The 8,374-nt window shown below is 39.5% G+C and overlaps 1 long non-coding RNA gene across 1 annotated transcript; it reads left to right on the top strand.

The window, feature by feature from the left end:
• Positions 1-1,290: 1,290 nt before the first annotated feature.
• Positions 1,291-8,035, top strand: LOC147152351 (uncharacterized). Its single transcript, XR_015085745.1, has 3 exons — positions 1,291-1,425; positions 2,869-2,930; positions 7,454-8,035. It is a non-coding gene; the product is annotated as an uncharacterized LOC147152351 (long non-coding RNA).
• Positions 8,036-8,374: the final 339 nt, after the last annotated feature.

Genomic DNA, 8,374 nt, shown 5'->3' with positions numbered 1-8,374 from the left:
GCCATAAAAATCGATCCTAGTCTAGTCGAACGTTTTGCGTGGTTTACAGTCAATGCGTTTAAGATGAGATGATGTTAAGACTTAACAAGTAAATGATCAGGGACATCCACCAAATAAATTAATGTACAGTAACTATTACAATTGATAATTAAAACCACTATCAGGTTTTTATAATATAACTATAATATAACATAGTAGAGTGTAAACCTCCAGCAAAGGCAATGTGTTAACAAAAGTGGAAAAGAAAATTGGGTGTTGTATTTGTGCTTATTTGATCAACTGTTTGTCCGTTAGCCGACTAGTCGCTACGGTTTGCTAGTTCGTGGAATTGACAAACAGACACGAGACACCATTAGGATTATGGGGGGGACGGTGGACTGTTTCATCAATGCCATCGTCAGTCAGACAGTGTCAACAAATTCCTGTATTCACACGTTTTTGATACAACTGCTGTAATGTAGTTATGTAGCCGCGGCTACATGCTAACTGACGATGAGGAGCCAAATGCTGCGCAGCAAAAAAAAATAGACTTTGGGGGTGGGGGTTTCCCATTCCAAATCACATATGTATTCATGCAAATGAAGTAAATGGATCAGGTCTGTCAGAAAAGTTTCAAAGGAATATTCTTCCTACGATTTCATTTGACATGCTTGTGAACTTCAAACGCACACAAGTCTCAACAAATCTGAAGTTCAATGACTTTAATGGCATCCTGATGGGAACTTTTAAAGACTAAAATGCTTGTTGAATGTGCAAAGTGCGCACGCAGTATGTGTGTGCGTGCGTGCGCTTTGATACTCTAAATAATGACCCTCTTCCTTCTCTCGGTGTAATCAGTTCCACATGCTATTCGAGTGTGCTGTCCACTCAGCTGCCCGAGCAGAAAAAGCCCAAATTTAGAAGAAATATGAAAAATGTCAAACGCTTTTTTCCCACTGACTGAATGAAATACATCCAGTCTGCGCTCACTCCTCCTTCTTTCCTTATATTTTCCCTGCTCACATTTCTTCTCATATCCTCTGTTTTTCAACTCCAGACTCTTCCCAGTCCTCCTCCTAAGCCCCCCCTCACCGTTTCCCATTAACCTCTTCGTCTTTGCTTTTCTCCCAGTCGTCCCGGGTCTTTTCCCAGACTGCCTCCACAGGTCAGCGGTTGAAGGCTCTTGGGTCTTCTGACATGGCCGCCATCAGTCATGTGCGGAGGGGCCATTCTCTGGAGCGGGACCCGCCCTCCACTGACCATACAAGGTAAGGGAGGAATGCGTGCCTTGGAAGTCCATCTGCTTCATAAAGACAACACGCAGAGGCCAGAGGGGTCCCACACTGATGCTGATCACGTTTTTGGAGAAGCCTTCAAAGAAGCAGACGCCAAGATCTGTGACCGAGACCTTCACTCGGAAATCGTGACGCGACGTCTCCAAACAAGGTACGATAACAGAACCTCATGTTCCTTCTTTTTTTTACCAATTATTTGGAATCGGCATTAAAATCCCAGAAGCCGCCACATTGACTTGATTTGGCTCACAACGAATGCATCACTATCAAAGTCCTGCTTGCTTATTGACATCATAATCATTTTATTAGACGCACTATAAAGTAGTGTTGTTGTATAAAATTGCAAATGATAGCTACAATGATAAACCGATTACGTTACATGAAGGTGTTTTCTTACGTCTGGGCAATATCCTCTTGTAAAGGCAGGCAGCATATTTGACACAGCTTTTGAAGTGTCCTGTGAGTGCACATGTAGACACGCAGCCGCCTTTGCTCACGATTTAAATTGGTCACAAGTCTTTGCAAGCACTTAGTTCACACCGACGAATCCTCCAATTTGACTTTGAACAGTCACGAAAACAAATTACACGATCCGACACAGATTAAGATATTTAACAGCAGGCCCATACAGTTTGTGGGTTCATCCTTCCAACGTTATTTTGCGTGATGACCCTGCGATTGGCCGACGACCAGTCCAGGGCTCACCCTGCCTAAAAGTCAAAGTCTGGAGCTCCCGTTTGATCCTGCTGAGGACCAACGCTGTCGAAAATACAGCGATGAGGCCGCCGTGATGAAAATCAACCGATTGTGGCATAACTGGCATCGAATGAAAGTTCAGTCACGCCAACATATATCGTGAGAAATATTACATCATGTTGACTCTGTGTGGTTAAATGTTGTTAGCTGCCATTTCTGTTATATGTGAAGGTTATATTTGTTAACTGCGGCTGTTGCAAATTGCGCTATATAAATAATGTCGTATTGTGCGGCCCATTACAGGAGCCGTCGACAAAGTTCTGCCTTTACAAACATGAGAACGCTCAGTTTGGCTCTGTCCTAGCAAAGTAAGATAAGACACACAGCTCGCAGCATGACATGATGCAACACTGTCAACTGCAACCATAATGAGGAACATTTTGTCAAATGCTTCCTTTCCTGGGGCGTATTTGCTTTGCAAAGGCAAATTTCGGATGCAGCTCTTGTTTCAGATCTCATTCGGCTGCGCACCCAATGTTGGGCTCACTTGATATAGGGCAGAGGTCACCAAATCCGGTCCTCAAGGGCACCTATCCTGCATGTTTTCCATCTCTCCCTGCTGCAACCAACACACCTGTTTCAAATGATCTGTATCGTTTATCAGGCTTCCGAAGAGCTTGCTTTTGATGAGCTGATCATTTCGATCAGGTGTGTCGCAGCGGGGAGAGATGGAAAACATGCAGGATAGGAGCCCTTGAGGACCGTGGTGACCCCTGATATCCCGAAAGGCAGCATCCACGTGTCCGTGTGTCAGATGCATACTAGCGTGTACAGTGCCGTATGAGTCATGAATGCAAATGCCATGCAATTCAAAGGTCATGATTTTCTGTTCCCCCAGAACATTGCCTGTGCTCATTCACTCACAGACGGCTGTGATGGGAGGAGGACATTTCTCGAGAGGTGAGCTACATATGCACTCACACACACACACGTACGGAGCTAGTTTTTGCATTAAAGTCACTGTACCATCGAGGATAATACGAGAGCAGTCGCAGCAGTGGAATGCACTTGAGAAAAGCGAGAGCAGGAAATGCTTTATTTAGTTAGTTTGGAGTGAAACGTCTTGGGGGGTGGGGGGGGGGGGGGGTGTCGCAGGGGGAGTATGTACTTGGTTGACCGGACTTTCACATGACCCCCTCCCTTACCCCCACAAACACACTTGCACCCCCCTCACATCGTCCCCCAGGGGAGCCAAAGAACACCATTCCCAGGGTCAATTTCACATGAGAGGAAGAAGGGAGATCTTATGACGCATTGACAGAAACATATGCAGGCCGCCCAAATGTCTACTTTGCAAATTTTTATATTTTATATTTACACTCAATTTTGTCAATCAAGTGTACACTTCCCACTAACACGCTGATCAAAATGGTACAAGTGCAGTAGAGCCACATTGAAAAGAAAATAGATACAACAACAAAAATCACATTTGTGCGTGTATATCAGGATGTGTGTGTGTGTGTGTGTGTGTGTGTGTGTGTGTGTATTGGTTATATATATATGTACTGTATATGTACATGTGTAAATATTATTATCTATTGTTATAATAATTATATATCGCTGGCGTCGGGCCAAAACCTTATACCTCCAAAATTGTTACTTTTCAGGAGACCGCAAAAATGACAAGTTTGTTCAACCATTAGCATTGCATCGTGAAAGACAGCAAGCCATTTTCAACACTTTAGATTGGTCAGTATTGTGTGAAAGTGGCCCCCACATGTGTTGACAGAACAATAGTATAGATTTTTGAAAAAAATACCAATAAATTCACCAGATGTGATATGTATGTATGTATCAATCTTTCTATCGATCTGTATACAGCAAAAAGTTGAATGTTAAAATGGCTCCCACGGAGTCAATTTCAACACTTTTTCCGGGTTTATATAGCTCCACACTCTACAGAGTTAAATGAACATTTTGCAAATGGTTAACCATTTTACACTGTGCCAGAGTTACTTAACAACATTATAGGAGTAGAGTGGTAACACTGCTGAGATATATTTAACAACCTGGTTAGTGTTAGTTTCACTCCCACAAGTGTTAAAAGATTTCAATACTTTCACTCCCAGAAGTGTTCAGATATGTCTATTGATTATATTTCTTTTTTTTTTTTTTTTTTGCAAGAACACCCATTACACAAATTAGCTTTAGGTGAATTGATTATCCTCACTTCAACCTAAGTGTGAAAGCACTACAAGACAGGGACAGGTACATGGAGAGAATACTCTCGCTGTTTTGTGGCATCCGACACATTGCCACTTTCAGTCACAGTGCTCCATTGCTAGGAAAAAAAAAAAAACACTACAACCCTGATGTAAGAATGAACTTAACATGTCTTTGGTTGTTTAACAATCAAACAGTAACATAACAGTATTAATAAAAAAAAGGAACAGTTACTTTTAATTGTAACACTTTGCATGCCCAGAAGTCTTTGCGGCAGAGCAGTTCTAATTGAGTGGGCGAAGCTTATAATTAACTCTAACTTTGGGATTGAAATAAACTCTGAAACATTTGACCGTAATATTTTAACACTCCAATTTTTGCTGTGTGTGTGTATATATATATATATATATATATATATATATATATATATATATATATATATATATATATATATTACTTTACTTTATTCTCGTAAAAATAATCTCACTATACTCCTGAATTAATTTTAAAAAAACTCTCATTAATCAACTGATAACAGGTAATGTTAGGCATTTAAGTACATGGCTCAGACTTACACTGTACTTAACATTGTAATTACTCACAATAAGTTTCATGCGCTGACCTCGGGCAGGCTTGGAAGTGTCTCGTTTCATGGGTGGGGCCAGTTAGGTCAGAGTTTGACCCCTGACCTTACACTGAACTGCCCCATTGACAGCATGCTACGTTCTAATTTAAAGACACATCACGTTTGTAGATGCAGCAGACTCCTGCCGCAGCTCTTCCCATCATGGTGCTCCCCTCAGCTTCCAAACATGGCAGTGGAACGAACACATTTCAGAGTCATTTACGTTTGTTCTCGCTGTCTTTTGTTCTTTCCTACATTTTTTTTGTGCGTGTGCCTGCATGTGTGTGTGTGCGACCCTTTGTCAGGCAGATAAAGTCAAATGGAGTGGGTTTCCTGTGTGTGATTTACAGAACTGGGAGGGGGAAATACAACCATATAAGGAAATGTTTGGTTTAACAGAAGAGATGGCTCTTTGGCTGTTATCATGGCCTGTATAAACACACGCAAACACACTCTCTTGCGCACATACAGACCTGAGTCTGCCTCCACATAGAAGGTTCAGGTTGAATGTAATGTCATGACAACGTGGTCCAATGTGTTTTTCCATTTTAGTGGTAGAATTACGTCGATTAATGGAATCTATTTCGATGTGTGTGCAGAAACACCTTTGATGTTGGTCATTATAGTATGCGCGTGTGATGAATGTTGGGACATACAGTGTGTGTGTGAGTGTGTATTAACGTGTGCATCTAACATGCTAGGCTGGGCTTTTTCTAGGGGTGTAACGAAATGTTTTTTGGTTTTTTTTACCATTACGTTACATATCGATGTAAAAGTGATATTTAACTTTTTTTGAACAATACAATTCGATACGGTCAAGGCAATTTTGATATGATATTTTTATACAGTAGGAAAGGCATTTCTGTTTATAAACCTATACTAATTAAAGTTAACACAAAAAAAATGCTTTTTTTTTCCATTGGATTTTATTCTAAAACTAACTCCACTTTACTGATTCCAAAATATTTTAAAAAAAACAAAAAAAAAACCAAGATATCATAGCGGGCGGCACGGTGGATGACTGGTTAGCACGTCCGCCTCACAGTTCAGAGGTCGTGGGTTCGATCTTGGCTCCGGCCAGCGGTATCGATAATGGATGGATGGATGATATCATAGCAAGCAAGTTTATACTTGCATAAACAAAATAAAACAGAACAATCTTATTACAAAAAACATGAATGCAAACAAATCTTTTTGATAAAGTAAACAAACAAGTAAGCAAAGGCTATACACGGCAACTGTCCTTTCAAGACGATCAATTAAACAGAAAGTTTGTGATCATTATACTCTATGTATGTATATACAGTATGTATATATATATATATATATATATATATATATATATATATATATATATATAAAATTATATGTATGTATATACTGTGTATATATGTATATATAATTATATGTATATATGTATATATAATTATATATATGTATATACTGTGTCTATATACATGTATATATAATTATATGTATATATATATGTATATATAATTATATATTTATATATATATATATATATAATATACTTATATATACACAGTACATATATATATATATATACATATATATATAATTATACATACACACATATATATATATATATATATGTATATATAATTATATATATATATATATATATATATATATAATATACTTATATATACACAGTACATATATATATATATATATATACATATATATATAATTATATATACACACATATATATATATACATATATATATATATATATATATATATATATATATATATATATATATATATATGTATGTATATATAGTATACTAAGTTAAAATTACGTTCATATTCATTATAGAGAATGTTTTTATGATGGCTGCAGCATGTTGTTTGTGTGATGTTGTTCTAGTGTAAATGTTGGCTATTTACCTATGAATGCTGGAAAGTTTCGGTTCAGTTGCCTTGCATGTACGCTTGCTCTGCACATGAATAGCCAACCCATTGGAAAAGAAGCTCTATAGGTGTAAATATTGTGAAATGGTTCCCAAAATACATTCATGTTATATTGTGACAAATTGCACATATTTTTCCGAGCACTTGGGAACAGGATGCAGGTTTTTGACTTGATGTCACACGCGCACACAAAGAGGCTGAGAGAGGGCAGACGTGTTTATTGGTAGTGTGTATATGTACAGTAGATCACACTTCCTGAGAACAGACCTCAAGAATGAGAGAGTGTGAGAGAGGCCTTTCTTCTTAATATGGACTTGTTGAGCCTGGCCAGAGGGAGATGAAGCCGCCCCCTCCCTCAGCTGCCCTTTAAGTGAGTCTCTCCCCCCTGTGACTAGAAAAGGGAATGTATGTAGCCAGCTGGAAAAAGGGGGGTTGGGTAGTAGGGAGGGGTGACAATCTATCTGTGGTAGCAATCACAGTCTGAAAGAGGGAATGTTTATCCAGCGCAGTGATCCCATTTTCCATGATCCCAAAAATAAAAAGGGCAACTAAGACCTTATATGGGGCGACAGCGAGTTTCCAGTCCAGCGCATTCTTTAGGCGTATTCCAGCAAAACATCACCGTCTGTCCTACTAGCCTATTTAGTGAGGAGGACACCCAAGGCAGGCTGCATTTAACCTGCGATTTTGTTTTAGCAGGGGTTGCCGTGGAGATGAGCTGACGCCACTCACTGACGGACGCTGGGTAAGCCTCGTGACTTGGAGACATTGAGTGCAAAATGGCAAATGCCTCAGTTTTTCATTGATGCTGACAAAGAAGTTGTCATTTAGTGAAGGAAAACGTTTGGATGATTCTGAAGATGCATTTATGATTGTGCTTGTAAGTTGCAGTGGTGTATAAGTGAACATCATCATGCTGAGAGCTGTTTCTGATATTTTATTTTCAACATCTCATCAGAGGGACGCATTTTAAGGGCAACTCTCCATATACTGTAATGCAATGCACTTCTACATCACTCCAAACCAAATAAACATTGTTAGATGACTACCCCGCGGACAGTCAATCAAACAAGGACAATATTAGCTTTCTAAAAGGCTCTTGTTTGCAATTTCCCACAAATAAAATCGTCAATTAAAATGTTAACTCATTAGTTGTGTTTATAGCGGGCCACACAGAACACCAAGTTTCTATGTCCATGTGACAAGCACCTGACAGTTGACCTTTAAATCAGTTGGCGAGAGCTAATTGATTCCATTCAAGCGGAAGTCAACCCAAACATTTTTTTTTCCAAGAATGTGTTCTATGCAGGCCCACTAGTTGAAACATCGCAATATGAATCAGAATGCCTTGTTTCAACTCGTGGGCCTGCATAGAACATATTTTGGGAAAAAAAAAAAAAGTTTGCTCACTTGACGAATCCTTTAAGTGTCCGTTATGTTCAGTCCATTATTTGCCCCCGAATGTTTGTCGTCTGTTGACGGCGGTTTCGTTAGCCAGCTGCAGTCTCGGTGTGCGGCGTGAGCGTGTCAGTCGACACTTTTGAGCACGTGCCTTCTCGTGTGTCTACCCGCACAACTGGCAGCTGTCTGACTTCAAGCGCAGCATACACATGCATGCTT

Source organism: Filicampus tigris, chromosome 2 (genome assembly GCF_054856515.1).
Source record: "Filicampus tigris isolate MCC_2025a chromosome 2, RoL_Ftig_1.0, whole genome shotgun sequence".
NCBI classification, from domain to species: domain Eukaryota; kingdom Metazoa; phylum Chordata; class Actinopteri; order Syngnathiformes; family Syngnathidae; genus Filicampus; species Filicampus tigris.
Note: the sequence above shows the minus strand (reverse complement) of the source record. Positions and strands in the feature narration are given on the sequence as shown.